The sequence below is a fragment of the Mus caroli genome, unplaced genomic scaffold (genome assembly GCF_978045245.1).
Source record: "Mus caroli unplaced genomic scaffold, Mus_caroli_1 scaffold_5, whole genome shotgun sequence".
NCBI classification, from domain to species: domain Eukaryota; kingdom Metazoa; phylum Chordata; class Mammalia; order Rodentia; family Muridae; genus Mus; species Mus caroli.
The window spans coordinates 66943829-66967753 of NW_028227260.1; the positions used below are offsets into that span (position 1 = coordinate 66943829).

At 46.8% G+C, this 23925-nt stretch overlaps 1 protein-coding gene across 2 annotated transcripts in view; it reads right to left on the reverse strand.

Moving 5' to 3' along the window:
- Positions 1 to 23925, reverse strand: part of Nhsl2 (NHS like 2) — a 243962-nt gene that overhangs the window by 145861 nt on the left and 74176 nt on the right. The gene's annotated exons all lie outside the window — the stretch shown is intronic.

A 23925-nucleotide genomic window follows, 5' to 3' on the forward strand; every position in this document is an offset into this window, starting at 1 on the left:
TCCTCTATGTGTCTTTGTGCATACCAATGTGAGTTCTGTTGTCAGCAAGATTTCAGAAGGCCTCTGCATAGCAGGGGCCTCCTAACATACTGTCCCTCAAGCAGGACACACAACTCTGGGAAACTCAGAGGGTTCTACTCTATTCCTGACTCAAGAGCAAGTGCAGAAAACAGCCATCCTGGGCTTCCTAGCTAACCTGTCCCACCTCAGAGCCAAGCCTCTACTAGGGCTTTGTGCTATTTTGCTCCCTTCACTGGGCCCCTGGCACCTACAAGAGCTAGCCTAACTACATCAATGTGAGAATTCCAAGAAAAGCTGTCCCAATTTGCCCTGTCCAACTTCCTGTCATTCACAGCTGTCAACAGACAGAAGGCATCCATCACCCACTGAGCGAAAGCAACAGACCACAGTGGGGACAGTGTGGAGGAGACATCTGAAAGAAATTAAAAAGCAGGGAGAGAGGGGGGCTGGGAGGCCAGGCAAGCATCAGCCATATCATATACTGGTGAGGTTGCTGAGAGGGCATGGCCGGAAAGCCTGGGCCAGGCTGCCGGCATCCACGTTTGGATGTATGTCAAGACAAAGAGCACCCTGAGTGTTTCTGCGCACACTGCAGATTCTCAGGTTAAAAGCTCTGCTTCAATTTCAGGAACCCCTCAGCAAAGGTGCCCAGCTAGAAAGTGGAGGACAGCGCATGACACCAAGGACCCATTCCAAAGCTAGGAAAAAGTGCCGGTGTTTTGTTTACACTTCTATAAATCAATCCAAAGAAATGAGCCCCATAGCCAAAGTCAGAAAAGATGGAGATCAAATTGCTGCCAGCCTCTGGATCTTGGCCCACTCATCAGGGGAAGGGTAACCTACACTAGAATCCTGAGTCCAACTCTCTCAAGTGGGTGTCCTTGGGTAATACTCTGAACCCAGCCGGGACCTCAGTTTTCCAATCTCAAAAATGGAGCCATAGTACCTTACAGAGCCTTAGTAAGGGTCATTGAGCTCTGTATGTCACATGTGTCTGGCAGAGGCTGCTCAACATTTGTCTCTTCTCTTCCTGTGTCTACTTTTCCTAGGCAAGAGGGAGACTTCTGGAAAAGAAGTTCTGGGTTCCAGAGCCTTTGAAGTCCTTGAGAGCTCTCTGAGGAGTTTGGCAGCTCTTACCTCGATGCTTCATCTGCTCTTTACTAAGAGTGTCACGGTTGACTGTCATTTGGTCCCAGCAAGACATCCTTTCATGAAATGCTTGCCACTGAAGGGCACTAATGCTCATTAATAACTGTATACTTGGCTGACCCACCACAGGAACTGCCTTCCTTACCCCACTCTGCTACCAGAGTGCCCTTTGGGAGCCTGCTAAAGGGCCTCTGCCATCCCCTTTCTTCTTCTATCCTTTCTCCCCTTCCTTTTTCTACCCTTACTTCCCTGTCCCTGGCTTTGGCCCTGCATCTTAGCCATTCCTTTACTGGCTCTTTCAAAAACCCTCATCCAAATATAGTAGCCACAGGGAAACAGCTATAAAAAATGGCCCAATTGGGGAGAATCTTATCGCTGGGTCACTCTTTGTCCCCACTGGGGGTTGAGGAGGAGGGCAAAACTGAATGATGCCTGGCTGATGCCCTTAGGCAACTTACCAACCAGTGCAGGGACTGACCACAGAGTGGGGAGGGTGACTGTTTGTCTCAGGGACTGGGGAAGGCTTTCCTAAAGACAAAAACATTTCAGCCAAGCCTTGAATCCTAAGAATTCACACTGCAGTGAGAAAAGTTCAAAGGGCATTGAATAATTGTAAGGCCATGAGGAGCAAAGGGCAGTGTATGCTCACTTGGCATTGGCTACACAGCAAGGTCTGGGACCAAGGAAAGCAGGGAGCCTGGAAAAAGTTAACTGGAACCAAGTGAGCAGAATGACAAGGGATAGGGGTCATGGAGGTCAGATTGCGAAGTGGCACTGGTGCAGGGTATAGGTGGCACTGGCAAATGTTGGTAGGATGGGGTGAAAGCCAGAAGATACTTTTAGCTGAGTGTATGACGTGGCCAACTATGGAGAGCCTTGGGTTCTAGCCCCTGTACAACTAAACTGGTGATTTCAGAGGGCAGAGAAACAGAAACAGAATAGTCGGGACACTGCTAATATGGTCCCAATACAAGATGAAGCCCTGGATGGGGATACTCGCGCCAAGAATGGGAGCATGAGGCAGAGAAGAGGCAGCACAGCTCCTGTGTGCTATATGATGGGCCTATATCCTGCTGTCACTCTTCACCCTTCTCAATGTGACAGGGCAAGACAATGCAGAGATTTCTCCATCTTGTATTTTGCTGAGGCCATTCTAGTTTTAACTAGAATCTGATGTCCTTGATGGAGAGTCCTGCAGAAATTATCTAACTCTATTCCAGGTATCCAAGGTCCAGATGCCCAGCTAAAAACTTAGCCTCAGTTAAACTGCCTGCTTGCAGACCTTCCCCTGCAGCTGCTGAGGTACTATGATGTGGCTTTTGTCTTTAACACCCTTACCCTAAACACCTGAGGCTACGCTTGGGTCCCAAACACCTGAGTGTAGTTCCAGCTGGCTGGAATAAAGACTTTCAATTGTCTATGAACTGTATCTGAGTGGTCATCTGAGTGCTGTTGGGGGGTTCCCGGTAACACCAATACCTTAACCTGTAGCCATTTTAATGGGATCTCAGGCCTCCAGTGCAACTTCTACCATAGTGTATTCTCATCCAACAACACCTACTCAATACCTACCCTCTGTCCCTGGGGCTGGCTTGCAGTATAAGCCTGTGGACATTCCCAAGTGATCATGTCACCAGCAGATCCCTAACTGCCATGCTTGTGGCTTGCTTCTTGGCTCCAATCCAGTTTGGTAGGACTGTGGTCTTGTGGGCTTCTGGGATCTGATCCAGCAATTAAGGATCATTTCATACCGTTGGGGCGAACTCAGCATTTGCCAGTTCTGTGCTTGTCAGCGCAGAGGGCTGGCTTAGCATTTCACATTAGAGAGGTTTCTTTTCAGCTCTCTACTGTCAAGTTCCTTCCAAATGTCCTGCAGCCAGGGCCTGTCCCTTCTGTCCCCTGGAAATATCTGCAAATGTATAGAGGTATGTCTGGTTGTCCCAGCCGCTCCAGAGTACAACTGCCACTTTGGGTCAGGAAAGTCAGGGCACTGAATGATCCACACTGCAAAGGAGAGCCTCGCACTGCAAAGAACTGTGTAGCCTCACCTGCCAACAGTGTGCAGCTGCCCCCATGCTGCCCCCCCCCACTGCATGCTGCACACTCATGCTGCACACTGCACACATGGTCTTGCTGTCTGAAGTTTCTCCTACTCACTGGACATTGTAGTTTAAAAAATATCAATGGAAAACTTTGAGAAATAAACAATTGTGAATTTTTAAAAATAACTTTTCTAGACATTTATGGCTATGATTCTGCTTATTAGTTGTTGTTAATCTCCTCCTGTGACTAGTTTACCCATTGGGCCTTGTCATAGGGCTTTCTGAAAGGAAGAACAATGCAGACACTCAGTGGGTGTCTTGGAGCTGGCACTCCATAGATAAGGGGCAACTCGAACTCTGAGTTCAAGTTCTCCGACGCTGTCATTTTCTACCTTCCTTGTCCAGCCCAGAAGGCTGAGCACCAGGTGCTTGAGACATTAATAAATCATTTCATGGCTTCATTGCGACTGAGCAGCATGATGCTGGGTGCTCCAGACAAAGGGACAAGCACACTCGGGCAGCGCCTTTACACCCAGGCCAGCTTTAGCTGCCTGCTGAGGTCATCCTAAAAACCTAGCATGCTTCACTTCTAACACAGGTCCTGCCTAATGCTGAGCTACAAAAAGCATTCATTCCTCAGGCATCGAGGGCCCACTGAACTAATTCAAAAGTGCTCAGCCACGATCTTGTGGATTGCACCAGAGTAGAGGAGTCCTGGGTGGGGGCTGGTAGTTGAGGTGGGGCCTGAGACGTTCCTGCCCGGCTCAGACAGTCTCTGGGGACTGCGGGGTGAGGGGGGGGGGCTGGTGTGGATGGAAATATGCACCACATGGTCTGAACTGCAGGGCCAGCCCTCAGCTCTCACAGCCCCAAACACTTCCAGATGGATTTATTTATAACTCCCCAAACAGAGGCGGCACTTGATGCTCTGCCTCATTCCCCTCCCCACCACTGAACAGGGCCAGGCTGTCTCTCTCCACTCCGGAAACCAGCAGGAGACAGGGAATGTGCAGCAAGTGATTGAATCACAGTTCTGTACAGTCCAAGCTCCGGGTCACCACTGTCCCCTAGGTGGCAGCAGCAGCCCACTGTGTAGGTGTGCCTGTTGAACCTGGTCATCATAGAGATCACCTGGTTCACGTGGTTACTTGCAGAATGGCTGCTGAGGGGGTGGTGTGAGCTGTATCCACTTTGACAAGTCTCCTTCCCAGGCCCGCTTCCATCTCGTAAAGCCAAGGCACACCCAGGTCAACTTCCCATCCTTTGTATCTGGGCATTCGGAGTCCCCTCCTCTCTACCGCCTACTAATACTGCTTTTCACGGTATAGACTTTCAGAGGTTTGGAATGCTGACATTTCCAACTCTACCTCTTTTTGCAAACAGGAGACAGCTGAGAGAGGCTAAGTAATGTGCCTAAAGTCACACAGCAAGCTAGATAGCAGAGACAGAATAGGACAATCCAGCCCTTCCCCTGATGCTAGGAACCTCCTAAATTCCATTTTCCTCCTGTGTATCAAGTGGAACTAGCAGGTGGTATGCTGGCTCTGCATGGAGCTCGAGAGGGCCCCGTCACTGATTCCCTGGGTGACTTTTGATGACTTAGTCTTCCTCTCTTAACTCAAGTTCTTGATCTTTTTCTTTTAAGAATGAAATAGTGAATTTAAATATCTTAGACTAGCACCCTCAATAAGAAGTAATGAACAGGGACAGGATATACCTCAGATATCGCATTTGCTTAAGGTGTGTGAAGTCTAGTTTTCATCTGTAGTAACACACACACAGACACACACGCACACGCACACACACACACACACTGAGCACAATAGTTTTTTTTTTATTTAGATGCATCACTATGGAGCTTAAACGTTCATCTCTTGATACATAGGCAAACATTCCCTTCTGCTTTCTCACACAGAAAGAGGTAAGCCATGTGATTTCAAAGAGATTGAGTGGACTACTGAGGGTGTGCTTCTAGGACCAGAGGAAGTGCTTGGACCATGGAGTCTGGGCATCCCATAGAGTGTGAAAGACAATCTCTTACCTGAGACTCTAGCATCCTCACCCCATTCTGACCTATCTTCCCTGTTTCATGGCTGGCCTGGAGCTTGTGGTCCAGAGGTTTAGTACATGCACCAAGATGAGCAGACACATTTTGGTGACCCTAAAATGGGTCTGTGGACATGTCAGGTGTTGAAGAACACTTTGGCCCCATGCCTGAGGTCTTCCTACATAGCTTCTTTCTTAGCCAGGGCTAAGAGCTGGAGGGGACTAGAGGGCGTGTGTGTGGGGAGGGGGAGGAAACAGACAAAGGTTCCAGAGAAAAGTTTCTAGACTCTAAATATCTGCTTCCTATAAATCCTTTCTGCCACCAAAGTTACAACCCACGTCTGCCAGACCCACCCCTCTGCATCCAAGGGTCCAGACAAGTTTTCCTGCAGCTGTTCAGCAAAACATGACAGCAGACTGCTGCCCCAGTGGGAGCCCCTGGCGTGCGCACATTCCTTCCTGCTTGCTGCTGCACAATTAGGCACGCATAATTTCTCTGTGTTTTCCCACCCCACACCGCACGCCAGTGACGGCACGTGGGAGTAGCAAGCTCTAAGCACACACAGGCAAGGGGCTTCTGTCAATTGTGACAGAATCAAATGCGACTCATCAAATAGGCCCCAAATCCCAACAGCAATCTGGCCTCATCTGTTTCACCTTTTCAGTGGGCTACCTACCAGGAGGCTTGGGGTTCCCGAGAGGGCACGGGGCACAGAGTAGGTGCATGACACATGCCTGATCTCTGTCTAAGCAGAAAAACCTCTCAGAGTCTGTGCTCTCTTTCTAAGAGAGTCTGGGGCAGCTCTTCTCCGTCTCCGGAAGCTGCTTTATACGACAAAGTCTTTGGCCCTGATTACAGAAACTGACTACAGAAACTATGGCTCATCCTACTGTGTGGCTCTCTGAACTTCAGTTTTCCTCTGTGACATGGGAGCAGTGTTGCCATCCATACCGTGTTCCTCTGAGTCAGGGATATGAGCTTCTGCAAACAAATGCTACTTTTATACTGCCTTCCCGTGCTATGAAAGTAAATTCACATACATTCTAAAGTCACCTCGAGGCACACACATGCTACACAGACATACATGCAGGCAAGACATCCATACACATAAAATGAAAAAAGAATCACCTCAAGGCAAATTGTTCCATCTCAGTATTGATGGAACACTTTGCTATGTCTGTACCAGCATGAGAGAAACAGAAGAAATTCAAACAGTTTCACATGTACATAAGAGATCATGGTATATGTAGGAACTTGGGCATGAATGAAATAGTTCAGATAAGGTAATTCAAATGCCTTTATGAGCCAACCCGACAGAATAGTGAAGAAAGGTAGGGGAATCTAATAAGGATTGGTGGGGACTGTGAAGGTCTGGACAGGACATGTTCTAGTTAGAGGGGAAGCCACCATCCCAATCTAGTTACCTACTGTCCTGTGGAAATGCACATCTAGTAACTTACCAGATTTTTCTGTTTTTCCAAAGGAGCCAGAAATCCAGGCCACATGGAAAGATTCCTAACTGTTCTGGGACACAATCTGTGGCTATTAGCCCAGTGGTCACCAGTCTGTGGCTTCTCCATAATGATAAATGATGTTTGTCAAAAATAAGTGCTACTGATGGAAAAGGAGAAAGCCAACCCCCACACCCTCTCTGACTTCTGCATGTGCCCTGTAGCACGTGTGTGTATGTGCACACTTGCACATATACAAAGAGCTGTGAAAAAAAGTAAATTTTTAAAAATTTAAATGCTCCCATACCAAAGAACAATTCAGATGGCACCTCAAAGGCTGGGTATGGAGTTGGCATAGAGAAGGGAACAGCTTTTTGGCAAGACCAATGGCAAAACCAAGCTGTGATGAGATGTATCTGTTTGCCATGTTCTGGGGCATGAGGGACTTCTGATCACAGTCTCAGGAGGCGAGATTTCTCATGGCCGGAAGCAGGAAGCTCCCTGTGTAGAGAGTGAGAAAGGTAGGCAACTGTTGCTTAGACAGCTTGAGCCTGAAAGAGCGTGCAGAGGAATACTAAGCACAGACAGACTGACTGTGCCATTGGCAAGAGTGGGAAAGGACACTTTCAAGAATAGGGTGATATGAAAACCTAGGAAGAAAGAAGATGCACAAGGCCTGGTCAGGGTGATGAGGATAAGTGATGGTTTACCCATAAATAGGTCATTTGTAACCCCTCCTCCAAGGCTCAGGGAACATCTTGGAAGAGAGTGCAGAAACAATATAAGAGCTAAAGGATGGGGGGGGGCGGTCAGTGGGAGTGCTGGGAAATCCGTCTTAGAACATGGCACAGCTGTCTGGCCCTTGAGCTTACAGCAGTTGCCACTGGTACCTGTAAACTTGTGGACAATCCTAATGAAACTCATTGGGTCATCAAAACCAAACAAATACAAACCTGAACACAGAAGAGGGACTGGGTCAGGGAGGAGGAATAGGATAAGCAAGAATGGAAGGGGAACAGGAGAAGATAGTGGGGCATGACTATGATAAAAAGAACTTTATATGTGTGTATATATGAAAATGCAATAATAAAGCTATCATGTATAATAAACATATGCTAATCAAAAAGATAAAATAGGTCTGGGGAGGTGTTTCAGTGAGTAAACCACACATCACACAAGTATGAGTTCAGATCTCTTTGGACTTTCAACCTCCAGATCAACAAAATAAGACCTACCTTTATTTCTTTCTCTCTTTCTCTCTTTCTCTTTCTCTCTTTCTCTCTCTCTCTCTCTCTCTCTCTCTCTCTCTCTCTCTCTCTCTCTCTCTTTCTTTCTTTCTTTCTTTTTTTTCGAGGCAGGGTTTCTCTGTATAGCCCTGGCTGTCCTGGAACTCATTCTGTAGACCAGGCTGACCTCGAACTCAGATATCCGCCTGCCTCTGCCTCCCAAGTGCTGGGATTAAAAGCTTGCGCTCACGCAGGGCTAAGATAATATATTTGTATTGCCTTAAGCTGCTACATTTATGGTGCTTTGTTACAGCAGCAACAAGAACTAATAACTAGCTTTGGATGTAGGCATAAGCAGTGTTTTACTTCTGGCCTCCTCACTTAACCTCTTTAGGTCTCAATAGCCCCATTTGTAAAAGAAAGACCGCAATGCTTTCACACAGTTGAGGCAAAGAGCAACATCAAGGTCTCCATATAAAGGGTTGGTGTGGTGTGGCCCAGAGGAGGTGCAGATATTCTTCTCTTTAATGCAATTAAGGACAAAGTGAGTCACTGGGACCAGTGATGCTCTAAAAAATGTTCATCAGTGGTCTCTCAAAAACGTGTGCATGCAGGTAAGTGAGCACTGTACATATACTTATCTAAGACAACAAAACACACAGCTTATAAAAGGTGATAAGACAGGTATTTGTTGCAGATTTCACACGGCCGATTGAATCTCACATAGTGCTTTCATTGATGCCAGACTCTGGCTGTGGTAGAAAGGCCAGTGCACTTCCTAGGTAGACAGTTCATTTATGTTCATAAGTTAAAAAGAAACTGAGCCACTAAAAAAGCAGTAAACCCTCATGGATTTGTCATTGTGTGAACTTTTTTGTTAAATCATCATGCATACCGAGAGCATCATTCCTCAGTTATTTGTGTACCACACATGAAGTTACCAGCAATAGACACACCACAGATTCAAGGTTCATGTATGTTATTAACATTTTCTCCTTACTTTCTTCCTTCTTCTCTTCCTCCTCCCTTCCTTTCTCCTCTTCTTTCTTCTCCTCTTCCTTCCTTCTTCCTTCCTCTTCCTTTTCTGGTCCCTCTGGGGATGGAACTCAGGACCTCATGTATGCTAAGCTCCCATCACTTTCTTAAGTCTACAGTATAATTGTCCAGAACAAGAAACCCAGCCCTGATTTGTGGCACTTTCAGATTTCCATGATGTAGATACACTTGGGCCCATTTCGAGCTTCCAAAGTGACATAAATGTGGCACAAAGTGGGAGGAGCTATGGCGCAGTGTGTCATGAATACACAGGGGAGAGCAAGAAGAGCAAGGGCATAGACTCGGTGGAAAGCTTCAAGAGAATTAGGAAGTGAGAAGCTATATTGATCACCTTTGCTTTCGGCATGATTTATCTAATCACAGATTTATAGAATTTACTATGTTTGTTTAACAGTTTATTTTAAAATTTCAGAATAATTTTAGACTTACAAGTCTCTTTGCTGTACGATTTCCACCCTGTGCACACTTCACCAAGCTCCCCCTTCAGCTGGCATCTCGAAGAATTATCAAGCATTTGTCAAAGCCGGTGAATTAACCTTGGTGCAGCACCATACAAAATAACTCGGATTTGACCAGGCTTCCCTAGACAGTCTTTTTTCTCTTCTAGGATACACTCCAGGATCCCTCCTCCTTGCATATTTTTGGTCAGTTATTTTGTTGACTGCCCCTCAGTTTCAGTTTGTCGTCTGTTTTCTGGTGTAATTGCAGTTTTAAAGATGGAATGTTTACTATTTGGCTCACACATTCCTAAATATTTAACAATTGGCTGTCACTAACCAGTACAAGCCAGTTCCAGCAAACTACACACACACACACACACACACACACACACACACACACACAAAAAGGCTGACAATTTCATCGTTATTTTTTTTTTTTACCACATTGATTCCACTTTTTGGTGCTGGGGATTGAATTGAGGGCTCTGTACATATTAGGTACAGTCTCTATTGAGCTATATTCCCAACCTTATTTCAATACATTTTTATTGGGCACCATCTAAGGGTTAGTGCTGGAGATACACAGGTGATGAAAACAGTCCTTGCCACTAAGACAAATCACAGGTTAGGAGAGGTGACAGCAAAACAAACACCATAGAGTGATCAGGGCTAGTAATGGGAGGGGAGATAGAGTGTGCTAGAATGTTCAGAGGATGGAGGGATCAACCCTGCCTGGGGAAGTCAAGAAGGCTTCATAGAGATAGTCAAGAGTTTACAGGTAGGTTCGAGGAGGCTGAGGGAGGCTTTTCCCATGGAATGAAAGATAAGCTGAGCATCTGTCCAGGGCTGGGGATGACCCAGTCAGTGGAGAAAGCAGAGGAAACAACATTCACCCATTTATTCCTTCCTTCAGTAAGCATTCCCTAGGGGCCGAGTCTATACTGAGCACCAGAGGCACAAACATGCAGTGAACAAAGGTGTTCAACCCGGATTGTGATGGTGCCTGTGTTGTCATGAAAGATGAGATGGAGTCTCGCCATGTGAAGGAACAGGGCTCATGAACACTGAGGATAGTGTGCTGTTCAGAGAACCTATCACCAAACATCTCCCTGACAGGACTTGACATCCTCCAGGGAAGCTGAAAACCAGCTAACCATTGCTTAACCCCATCACCAGTCCTTTCTGTATACATACTGCATGTTCACCAGCCCCCTTTCTCAACCTTCACACCTAGATCCCTGTCGACAGACTGCTGACATGCCCTAGCCTTCCACACTACACTGCTTTCTTTTCTTTATAACATTTACTGCCTACAGTACACAGTAAATTTAAGGCTAGCCTGGACTATAGGAGACTTGGTTCTAAATAAAAGAAAAAAGGAGAAGCCTTGCCTGTTTTGTTCTCACCCCCATGCAGTTCCCAGAAGCTCAGGACTTGGCCTGTGGGCTGTTTGTGATATAGCCATAGGATGGATGAGTAAATGGATGGATGGATGGATGGATGGATGGATGGATGGATAGATGGATGCTAAAAATAAAGTTTTCACGGCTGCAGATTTAGACCTGTAAGGAGATAGGCGTCTTCCTCACTGGGTGCATTCAGTGTTTTTTTTGTGTTATTAGTTATTGTCGTCGTTTCCGCTAGAATTCTATCCTGGTCTTTTACCTTCAGACTTGTTGCCCTGTGCTGGCCCCACCCAGCCCCTTGCCTACTCCTCCTATTCAGCAGAACAAAGGAAAAGTTTGGCTAACCCCCGCTGGGCTTTTCTGGTTTTCTGTTTCTACTGTAACAAAGAGCAGCTCACCAAGTGCTCTCAGAGTGAGAAAGGAAAATAGTTCATCACCTACAGTAACCTGCCCCCCTCCCCACAATTGGCCTTAGGAACCTCAGCATTCCTGGTGGGGCTAGGCAGGGAGGGCACCTCCCTTCTGCTCAGCCGGTGGGATAGTGATGGCTTCCATCTGGCCTGGCCTGCGGTCTCTTCCCTAGGCTCCACCTGCAGCCTACACAGAGCCAAAGAAAGAATGAAGCATTCTCTCCCTCTCCCTCTCCCTCTCCCTCTCCCTCTCCCTCTCCCTCTCCCTCTCCCTCTCCCTCTCCCTCTCCCTCTCCCTCTCCCTCTCCCTCTCCCTCTCCCTCTCCCTCTCCCTCTCCCTCTCCCTCTCCCTCTCCCTCTCCCTCTCCCTCTCCCTCTCCCTCTCCCTCTCCCTCTCCCTCTCCCTCTCCCTCTCCCTCTCCCTCTCCCTCTCCCTCTCCCTCTCCCTCTCCCTCTCCCTCTCCCTCTCCCTCTCCCTCTCCCTCTCCCTCTCCCTCTCCCTCTCCCTCTCCCTCTCCCTCTCCCTCTCCCTCTCCCTCTCCCTCTCCCTCTCCCTCTCCCTCTCCCTCTCCCTCTCCCTCTCCCTCTCCCTCTCCCTCTCCTCTCCCTCTCCCTCTCCCTCTCCCTCTCCCTCTCCCTCTCCCTCTCCCTCTCCCTCTCCCTCTCCCTCTCCCTCTCTCTCTCTCCTAGCTCCAGCCTAGACATTGGTGAGCAAGTATCTGGTAATTCTATAGAAGAAGTAAGAGGTTGTGTGGGGACCGCCCCTGTGCCTGTCCCAAGGATACTGATCTGCAGTTACAGTGAGGATTAAATCTTAAGTGACAGGTGCTTGATAAACTGGAAGCTCTGGCTAGATTAGATAAGAAAGCTGAGCCTAGGAGTGGAAGTGGGTCCTTACGAGTCCAGCCATGGTAGGCATGTTGGCTTTGAGAAGTGGGCTGGACTGTCATCTCACCACTGGTGTCTCTCAGACCACTGCCCTGTCCGGGCCCATATGGTCAGAACCAAGCCCACTTCATGGACCACTGTAGGCTCAGCTGAATGCAGCAGCCTGGCAGCCCCCTTCTCCATTATTATTTGAACAGCTGTAATCGAGTATTATTTATAGATGTAGGTTGAAGATAAGACTGTGTTTTAGAAGAGTTTAAGAAAGAAATGGGGAATCACGGGCCTAGAAATCTCTGCCTTCTGTCTCGGGACCTGAGTGGCAAGGGCAGTGGAGCAGTTGCTCATTTCACCTCTGAGCAACTCAAAACACTGTGTGATTGTTTGTTTGTTTGTTTGTTTGTTTATGCGGTACTGGAAATTGAATGTAGGGCTGTGTGCTAGGCAACTGCTTTATAATTGAACTACAATTTTAGTCTTATTGTTTAGTTTTTATTTTGAGAAAGGGGCTTTCTAAGTTGCCCAAGCTGCCCTTGAACTCACTCTGAATGCTACTCTAGGCAGGCCTTCCATGCTCCCACCTCAGTCCCCTAAACAGGCAGGATAACAGGCCCATGCCACCAGGCCTGACTCCAGTGCTGACTACCTACCATATTGCATCACAATATAAAGTATTAATCTGTTAAATTTTATTTACTTAATGTGTTTGTAGTTCCAGGCATGAAACTCATGGCTCCATGCATGCTATTGCAGGTAAGCCTAATTAGGGGTGTGTGTGTATATGTATGTGTGTGTGTGTGTGTGTGTGTGTGTGTGTGTGTATGTGTATACATATATACATCTATAATTCTAGCTCAGAAGGCAGAGACAGAGTCCACAGAGCAAGCTAGTTAGTTGGCATCCATATTGGATTTGGGTTTGAGTGCACACACATATGTCTTGATGCTCATGAAAATCTTTGAAGACAACTTTTGGAAGCTGGCTTTCCCTTGTGAACAATCTTACCATCTTCCATCCCAGTGTTTGTAATCATTTTATAAATGAGCACACTGAAGATCAGAGAGGGGAAGGGGCTGGTCCAAGGTTCCTCTGGCTAGGCCTGCTAACTCCTATAATCCACTGGAATCTCTTGAGAATTCTGTGTCATGTGGCCTAGAGGTGGCTCAGAGCAACTCAGGGACCCTTACTAAGCCTCTGTGTCTCTATTCAGTAGATCCTTGCTGAGTAGTCTTCTATGCGCCTGGCACAATCCAAACCATAGGGAGAGGCAGCAGAGGGAAAAGCACCTGCTGCTTAGGGCTTGCATTCTGGGGGGGGGGGCGAGAGAGGCAACACATAAAACAAATGCTTCAAATATGCAGGAAGCAAGACGTTTGGAGAAACATGAAACAAAAGATGAGCTCCGGAGCCGGGAGGGCTGAGACACTGCTCTCTTAACAGGAGGACCAAAGAAGCTTAGTTAGGAAGCAGTCAGTATGCGATGTTCTCAATGGAGGGAGGGAGGGGGCTGGGCCAGAATCTGGAGGAAAGGCCAGGTAAGGGGAAGAGCACGTGCAAAGGCCCTGGAGGCCACTGTGGCTGGAGCAATGACTAACCAGGAGCAGAATGTCAGCATATGGTCACACACGCAGGGGTGACAGCAACCTGAAAGAGAGAGTTATCAGAGAGGATTTGTGCCAAGGCAAGGGCCCATGTCAGGATCAAACTAGCTGTGCTGTTGAGATGAGTAGAGAGGAGCCAGGGAGGAATCTGCAAGAAGATTCCACAGGATGCTTGTAGATCCCACGGGCTGCAAGGTGAGAGGTGACACACAGGCCACAGGCCACAGGCCACAGAAGTGGTAGCATGTCATTTGGTTCCAGATCTATTTTGAAGGTGGAAACAACGTGACTTGAATGTGGAGGATGGGGGAAAAGAATTGAGACCATTTGGTTTTGAGGAGTCAGAAAGCTCGGTTTGACATTAACCATGATAGGGAGAATTGGAGCAATGGTGGGAGACAAGGCCAGGTTTGCTTCTAAAATGTGTCACCTTTACGATGTCCAATGGGGACTGAAGGTAGTTAGATGCCCACAGGAGCCAGCCCCCATGAGATGGTGAGCTGAGTTCGCAGGGGTGGCTGTAGTAGCAGCTTCCCACATCCCTCCTCTTAGCTGATAGCACTGATGGGTTTTAGTAGGTGGGGCCCTTAGCTTCTTGACTGCTTTAAGGTAAATAGCTCCCCCCACCCCATTTGTATGTTCTGCTTCACCACAGATTCAAAGCAAGGGAACCAGCCAACTATGGACTGAAACCTCTTACATCATCTGCCCAAATAACCCTTTCCTTCTTATAAGTTGTTTATTACAAGCATTTGTCACAAAAAGACAGAAGGCTCACCAGCATATCTTCACACCTCAGCACCCCCACCCCCAGTCTGCAGGTCTAGATTGAGCAAGTCTAAGCACTGAGGATCTGGTTCCCCGGTTAGCGCCTTTCCACTGTCCCTTCTATCCACCTGACACATTCAGGCCCCTAGTGTGGACCATCCAAAGCCAAGGTCAGACAGACCTTGCCTGCCCTGTAGCCTTTCAGCTGGCTCCCTGCTGCCTCCAGAGGGAAAATGGCCAGGATGCACATCATGGCTCACCAGGCCCCAAAAGATTCGCCTCACTTCCTGCCGCTCCCAGCTCTCCATTCCTTTACACACCCATCACAGGGCTGCCCGCCAACGCCTGAGCATGCCATTGCCTTCCAGAATGCTCGGCATCTGCCCAAGGTTTCCCAGGCCAGGAAAGCCCTGTGTGTTCCTCAGCTGGGTTCTCTTCACTTTCATCCTGTTGGTCCTGGCGATGTCTCCTTCCTCTATTTCCAGCCTCAGGGCTGCCCCTCTCAGGGAGCTCTTCTCTGCTTCTCTCCCCAATAGACTAGCTATTTCTTAAAGGCAAGTATTATTTTTATATTTCTTCATCTATGCAACCCAGCACTGCCCTTGCCAATGAAGTTAATGAAGGTTTGTTGAAAGCCAGGCCTGGTGGTATGTGGCAGTAATCCCATCCACACATGAGGCCGAAGTGGGATGATTGTTGGGTCCAGAAGTTCAAGACCAACTTATACAACACACTGAGACTGCTTTTTTTTTTTTAAGATTTATTTATTTATTATATGTAAGTACACTGTAGCTGTCTTCAGACACTCCAGAAGAGGGAGTCAGATCTCATTACGGATGGTTGTGAGCCACCATGTGGTTGCTGGGATTTGAACTCCGGACCTTCGGAAGAGCAGTCGGGTGCTCTTACCCACTGAGCCATCTCACCAGCCCATGAGACTGCTTTTATTCACCCTTTCCTTTGCTTTCAAAACAATCTCACTACATAACCCAGGCTGGCTTCAAACTTGCCACCCTCTTGCCTCAGCCTCCCCAGTGCTAGGACTACAGGTATATGTGAGACATGGTCTCTTTATAAAGTTAATTTGAATGAATGAATAAATCAATGAATAAATATTCAACTGCATTTCAGTAGCAACACTAAGGATTGAATGAATTAGTGCTTATTTGGGGCTGGTGAGATGGCTCAGTGGGTAAGAGCACTGGCTGCTCTTCCAAAGGTCCTGAGTTCAAATTCTAGCAACCACATGGTGGCTTACAACCACCTCTAATGAGATCTGATACCCTATTTTGCTGCATCTGAAGACAGCTACAGTGTACTTACTTATAATAATAAATAAATAAAATCTTTTAAAAAAAAAGACTTTTTTTAAAGTGCTGATTTGTCTCAAGGAGCAGGGTTTAGAAGACCAAGAAAACAACTGGGGACAGGAGTGATAGCTTAGTGCTTACGAGTCCTTGCTGACTTCCAGAGGACCTAAGTCCACATTGGGGTGAGGGATGACTCATAACGTCCTATAACTCCAGCTCCAGAGGATCTGATGCCCTTTTTGGACCTCTTTAGACACCCATACACACAGGGCATACTCTCCCCTACATTCACATAAATAAAAAAAAATGTTTAAAGAAGAAAACAGTTCACTAAGGAAAAAGAATTCTCAGGGATGTGCAACCGAGTGCTGCTTTTCCCATCAGTCACAAACTGGCAGCATGGAGGCCGAATATGGCTCACAGATGCTTTGGGTTTGGCCTTCTTTCCCCTGCACAGTGTTTTCAAAAGTAATGTGAGGAGACTGGTGTTGTGGCTGCTCATACCACAAGTTGTCTCAGACTTGGCCGACTCCTATTCAAATGCTACTTGCCAGGGCTGGGCTGGAGAGTGTGGTCCTGTATGCATCTGGTAGCATCCCCAGGCCAGGGCCCACTTGCTGGACCAAAGCCTTGCTGCTTAAAGGATGCTTGTCCTTAAATCACTCACATAGGACCCTCATAGAATGGATACCTTCACCATGGAGGTCTGGCCAGCTGCCTAGCAGCCAAAAGGATGAAGGGCCAAGTGCTGGCTAGCTTCTGTATCAAACCTTTTCGGGTATCCCTAGTAGGAAGTGATGAGAAAAATGGGCAGGATACAGACTGCAGAGCCCGGGATTTCTCTGAACCCTTAGTATGCTCTGAACTCTTAGTACTGAAAAGAAACAGTAGAGATCCCAGAATCCCTCACATAGCTCCTATCTCAGCAAGCAACTACATCCCAGCAAGCTGCCTGGCCAGGCAGTGATAATATAGGCTTAGCTACAGAGGACCAGGTATATTATATGTATGTCTGCAACTAAGATCTAGCTTCATGAACTGTACACACTCAGAGCCCCGGGAGTCCCTGAATGCACCAAGAATGGCACAGTTTGGTGTGTGGGTTTCTGTGGCTTCCATTGAGCAAACTGCAAGTTAGCTGGAGGAGGCAAGGAAACCTCAGGGGGTCTGCCACTGCCAGGCACAGGTCTGGTTACCAGTTCCTGCTGCTCCTATCTATCTGACACTGGGATCTCTGGCCTTGTCCCTAGCCATGCCGTCAGTGCCAGAGCGTTCTGGTTTCAAGCTGTTCAGAAGAAATCCACATGCCACAGCTACAGAGAGGCTCCCCAACCATGTCTCAAACATACACACATATACACATCGCACAACCCCAGTCATCCTCCAGTCGTGTTCCATCTCCACATATCCTCCCTCCTTCATCTTCCCAATCTTTGGTCTTGGCCACGACCGAGCCTCGCCCAGCCAGCATCTATCATCCTTTAGCACCTGTGAAGCCTGACAGCCCCCACCATCTGAGTGCCCATTCCTTTTTGTGGGCCTCAATCCCAAGTGTATCACTCAGTGCCTGGTTGACATGAGTGGGCTGTAGTCACACAAAAGAAACCGTGCCCGAGAAGCATGTCAAAACATTTCCCCGGGGATTTCGCAATGTGTGCCGTGAAGTTGCTTTGCAAAGTTTACCTTTTCCATTCTAGTTAATGTTGCCAAAGAGGACTATGGGAGACTGGTCTCCTTGAATTCATAAGCAAGCAGAGTAGGAAAGAACCGGGTTAGGGAGGCCAAGCATCAGTCTCCTTCCCTGAGAAGCACCCTGGAGTTGCTTCAGACCCGTGAGACAGCTTAGTCAGACATGTGGGCCTTTTCCTTTTGCCACCCCTCTCCCCCATCCCTTTCCTAGCCACCATTTTGAAGCCCATGACTACCCACATGCAGGGTACTGGCCACTGTGATTCCCCAAAAAGACAGTCCTTCTCCAGCATTCATGCCAAGTTTAGGGGCAGCCCTAACACAGTGTGTGCACAGTGGCTGTAGCTATCAGCAGTTCTGCTTTCCACCCAGTGCCTGACTATGGCTCCTGACAGGTCCACACACTCACCAGCATCTACTCAGCCCTCAGCCCTTCTTACCCAGATGTTGCCCCAAAAGAGTGGGGTTCCGTTGCTGCTGGAGCCGAGCTGCTGCCTTCCAGTTGCTGCTGTGTCTGTCTAACATCTCGAAGGAAGCTGTGCCCTGCTGGCCTATGGCCAGGCCGATTTGCAGCTCATGCAACCCTTGGGACTGGTTAATGCCAAGGAACCAGTGGGGAAAATGCTTCCCTGATCTCCCTGTACCCTCTGTGTGTGGCTCTGTGGAGTCCCTCCATAGATTGGGCCATATCCAGCACACACTCCCATTCAATACCCTGTCCTGGAGAGTACCCTGCCAGGCAACTTGGGCTAAATCCATACTTTGTGCTTCTAACCAATGCCCTCTGTATGCCCAGCTGGCTGCCAATGGCACACTGTGCTTGGTCCTTTCTGCACTGTAGACGGGCACCACTTGTGCTTGGGAATGTAAAAACAATCACTTTCAATGGAATACCATCTCCCTGTGCAGCTGACCACACAAGTCAGAAATACTACTGTTCTTTCCTGGGCTGTTTCAGGAAGCACGGTCAGTCGTGCCTGGCTACTGGCTACTAGATGGCATTGCAAACCGCTTAAGCAAAGCACTAGCATGTTTCCTTTCAAAGCAGGTTAAACAGAATTCCAGCATGCCAGAGTTGAAAGGGGGAGTAAACACAGTCTAATCCCAGCGGCACAAATGTAAATGCCTTCAGGCACTGAACAGCGAATGAAAATGATGGGGTGCGTCAGGGGAGGGGGGAAACAGGCTGGCACAGTATACAACTAGAGCATGCATGTGCTGGACACAGGCATTTCAAATGAATTTCCTGTGTTCATCAACAAACACCTCTGTGGGCCACTCTGACCTGAGTGTAAGTTTGAGACTCTTGTGGAAGATTAGAAGCTCAGAAAATCAGAAGATTTATCCAAGGCTACTCCTTCAGCCAGTGAAAGAGTCCCCTGCATAGCTATTTAACAAAATAAGTCAAATGACAGCTCTTTTACACACAAAACCATGCAAGGTAATTTTAAATGATCTTATTCCTAACACTGGGATGGAACCCATGGCCTTCGGTGTGGAAGATAAAGCACTCTACCACTGAGGCATAACCTAGTCCATGATGTCCTTGTCACACTCACTCTTTCATGTTAACAAGTCCTGACCCTGTTACATCCCAAGTAATCTCTGCAGCCCTAGTCCTAACCTATACCGACACAGCTTGTCTGTCTTCAGGGAGTTCTCTATCCACCAGAGGATGCCAAGAACTGGGCCAGGACTGGCTGAGTTCTTTGAACGGAGGCATTTGGATTTTATGATGTAAGATGCAGAGTAGCCTTGGGAAAGTCCTCAGACATCTGTTCTGTAAGCAGATCCATCTCGCAGTGGTAACGAGATGAACTGGGGTCAGGCAGCAGGGTGGGAGCACTTTGGAGGTATGGTGCAAGTGGTAAGCCAGGGACCAAGAAGAAGGGCTGAAGCAAGGACATGGAAAGACTGGGATGTAGCTAAGGTGGGTGGCAGGGGGGATGCCTAGAGTCTCAACAGAGAGGAAGAACCCCGGTGGTCCAGGGTTGAGGGAAGCAGATGGGTGTGGATATCCACATGTTTTTCTATGACAGCAGCATGAAGATGAATAAAAAGAAGCTAGATAGCTTTATTCTATCATGGCCTTTTCCACTCCGTATGGAAAATTGAGCCCAGGCCTTCTAACCTCTAGACTCTTATATGCCCGGAAGTGACCCCTGGGGGAATCCCACTCCGAGGCTCTGGTTGAAGTGGTCTGCCAATTTAACAGATACTAATCAAATAAATAACTAAAATACATTCTCCACCCCTGGCCTCTTTCTGTCCCCTACTCCAAAACAGCTCTGTGGGAAAGTTAGTTTGGGAATTTCCCACATGTGTCTATGACCGCAATGCCCGAGCAATGGTCTGAGTCAGCTATATAACCTTCAAAATTCAAAACTTGTTTCACATCCAGGCAGTATGACTGGGAGAGACATAGTGATGCTATTACATGGCCCCCAGTGTCACCTCAGACACCACCTGAGATTTCTGTGCTAGCCTCCAAAGGCCAAGCCCTAGGCCCCAGGTAGAGAGGGAGGCCTGCCAAGGCATGCAGCTAAACCATCCATCTCAGCAGATGGCCCACTCCCTCCATCCCATGCCAGTGCAATTGCCTTCAGTTTCCTCTTAAGTTGCCCTTTCCTGTGCCCTCTGGTGAACCAGCCAGAATCGTTATGGGGTTCAAAAAAACAAAAGATAATGACTTTTAGTCCAAACTTTGGTCATAGAAAAGGAACTCAAAATGTTGTAGATGAAAGTGAAGCTGGAGGAATCATGGGCCTCTGGGAAAAGGATTGGGACTTTGTAGTTCAACTTTGGTTCAAATCCAGCTTGGGTCCCTACCAGATTTGTGGTTTGCTCACAGTTTTCTCATGTCTCAGGTCACAATGATGTGATTCCCTTTTCAGGATTGCCACAAGGATTAAATAAGATGTATGCACAGCTCCTGACACTAGTGGATGCTCAGGGAAAACTAGCTCCATCCTTCATGTCTACTTTTAAGACCAAGTGCTTTTGAAAATTAGAACTAGGCAGGAGGAGTAGCTCACCCCTGAAATCCTGGCACTCAGGAGGTGGAGGCAGGAGAATCAGGAGTTCAAGGACATCCTTGGCTATATAGTAGGTTTGAGGCCAACCTGGACTACTGGAAACTTTATCTCACAAACACTAGAATAAAATAAAATAAGGATCAAATGTGTTACTAAATGCTTCCTAGTGAGAGTTGGATGGAGAGAGAAAGGTACAGAGAAGGGGACCAGCATCTTATCTCATCAAGCAGGGGTTGAAAGGCAATTGATAACCAATGACAGGAACATAAAGGTGTTAGGATACTACAAACACTACTAGGGATGAAGAATGATGACAAATGATGCAATGGCATTACCTCCTCAGCCAGCTGGGCAGAAGTCAACAGATTGCTCCAAATGGTAAAGGAAAGAACAACAGTTGAAGGGGTTTATTTAGAAAAATGAAGAACTAAAATTTATGGCCTTGAAGAAACTTGGCTTGAAAAAGGCCAAAGAAAAAGGCTTGGTACCAGCTTCTTGCCATTGAGAAAATGGTCTAAACGCTAAGAGTGAGGCATAGTGGGGGTGGGGGTGGTCTTAAGGCCACGAAGGAAGTGTTCTTGAAGGGGTTGTGGGACCCTATTCTCTTCCTTTGTTTCCTTCTTCTGACCATTGGACTTCTGACCAATGGACTTCTGACCATTCATGAGCTCCTTGGCTTTGCCCTGCACTCCTGCCATGTTTGACTGCCACAGGCCCTCAACAGTGAGGCCAATTGATCAAAGCCACAACACCAAAACCATGAAGGAAAATAAATAAATAAATCTTTTTGCTTTGTAAGTTGATTATCACATATATGTGTTGTAGCGATAGAAAACGGATGAAAACACATACCATCTAGTCAACCAATGAAAGTATATAATTCAGTGGACTTCAGTATGTTCAGAACTGTGTAGTCCTCTCACAGTTTAACTTTAATATGCAAGGAAACCCCAAATGTATTTGTTAGTGCTCTATTTCCTTTCTCCTTTAGTCACTAGAAACCACTAGTCTATTCTGTCTCTATGGATTTGCCTCACCTGAGCACGTCTCATAAATGGAATCACTAAAAACCTGGAGGCTCTCCCTCTGGCTTCTTCCACTTAGCACAATGTTTCCAAAGTTCATCCATGTTACAGCACATATCTTTAATTCATTGGGGAGGGGGTTGTTTGTTGAGTTTAAGACAAGGTCTCATTCTGGTTTTGAGGCTGACCTTGAGCTCACTATATAGCCCAGGCTGGTCTCAAATTCATTGCTCTCTTCAGCCTCCTTTGTGCTGAGATTTAGCTATGTGTCACCATGTCTGACTTACTTCATTCCTTCTTATAACTGAGTTCCATAGTGTGGATTTGCTTCTCCACTCACATACCAAAGGAAATTTGTGCGATTTCCACTTTCTAGCTGTTATGCATGAGCACTATGAATATTTATGTAAAAGTTCTTATGTGAACATATGCATTTATTTCTCTGATATATCTACATGGAGAGTATCTAGATTATATGGTAACCTGGGTCATATGATTAATTTTTTTTCGGGAAAAAAACTGGGCTGTTTCTTACAGAGACTGCATTATTTCACATTCCTGTCAGCAATGTCTGAGAGTTCTAATTGCTCCATATCTCTTTCAACACCTTTTATTGTCTATCTACTAGATTACATCCATCCTGGGCTGGGCTGGGCTGGGCTGGGGATGTGGTTCAACCATAGAGCTCCTGCTTAATGTGCACACGGGCCCAGGTTTAAACCCCAGTACCACAAAACCAAAAACAACACACACACAAAAATCACACTTGTCTTTTTCTCCTCTTTTCTCTGCACCTGTGCCCTTTCTCTCTTTCTCTCTCCCTCCCCTACCCACTCTTTTCCCATGGTGACTTCCCTGGCCTTGGTCCTTGGGACCAGTGAAGTCACCCACCGAAGAGCAGCTTCCTAATAAACCTGCCTGTAATATAATCTTGTGTGTGTGAAAGTGTGTGTGTGTGTGTGTGTGTGTGTGTGTGTGTGTGTGTGAGAGAGAGAGAGAGAGAGAGAGAGAGAGAGAGACCATAGTCATCTTATTAGGTGTGAGGTGGTACCTCATGTGGTTAAGACTCAAGTTTCTCACTGGGCGGTGGTGGTGCACGTCTTTAATCCCAGCACGTGGGAGGCAGAGGCAGGTGGATTTCTGAGTTCGAGGCCAGCCTGGTCTACAAAGTAAGTTCCAGGACAGCCAGGGCTACACAGAGAAACCCTGTCTCGAAAAACAAAAACAAACAGGCAAACAAACAAAAAGACTCAAGTTTCTCTCAAGGATAATGATGTTGAACGTTTTGGGTTTTTTCATGTTTGTTGCTCATTTGTGTATCTACTTTGAGTACAGACTATTTGGAATTTTTCTATTTTTAAACTGGTCATTTCTTTTATAGGTGTTTTGCTCGAATATATGTCTGTGTACCCTGTGTGTGCCTGGTACATGTGGGGGCCAGAAGAGGGCATCAGAGACCCTGGAACTGGAGTTACAGAAGGTTGTAGCTCAGGTTAACCTTCCATTTATGATTTTTCTGCTGTAGCCTGTCAACTGCTGGTATGATGGGCACGGGCCACCAACACTTAAACTAAACATATACATTCTTCTGAAACAGGATCTCATCATGTTGGTGAGTAAGTGCCAGGCTGGTGTGGTACTTGCTCTGTCCTCCAGTGTGGCCCCAAACTCTGCCTCCCTTTTCTTGCTAAGTGCTAGGATTATAAATAAATAAATAAATATGTACTACTGCTCTTGGCTTATACCTAATTTTAAAAGCAAGATTTAAAAATTAAAGTAAACTAATTGCAAAAGATGGTTTTGATCATGACATTTCTGCATACCCCATAGACTGTTGGTCACATTTGCCCCTCATATCCTATTTTACATCTTTTCTCCACTCCCTAGATTATATCTTAATAGTCATACTCTATTTTCATTTTGTCTTTATCTAGATTCCATATACGAGAGAAAAATATGTCACTCTCATCTTTCTGGGTTTGCCTTATTTCACTAAAGTGAAGATCGGGTGTTTCAGCTTTTCTCCTGCAAATAAATGAATTTCTTTTTCACGGCTGGATAATATTCTACTGTGTATATACACCAATTTTATTTTTATTTTAGTCACAGGACCTCATTGAGTGGATCAGACTTGCCTTGAACTCACTCTACAGCCCAGCTAGGTTTTGATCCTGTGCCTTCTAGGGGCGTTTTTCTTACCCCTTAAACTGTTTCTCATCTGGGATGAGTTAGCATTTTGGGAAGAAGCTTTGCACCTTGTTCATTCGGACAGTGGTCTGTAGTTTTGTTTTCGACGTGCCTTAAGATGCTTTGTTTTTATTCAGAATAATGAATGAGTCTGGAAGGATTCTTTCTTCCCTTTCT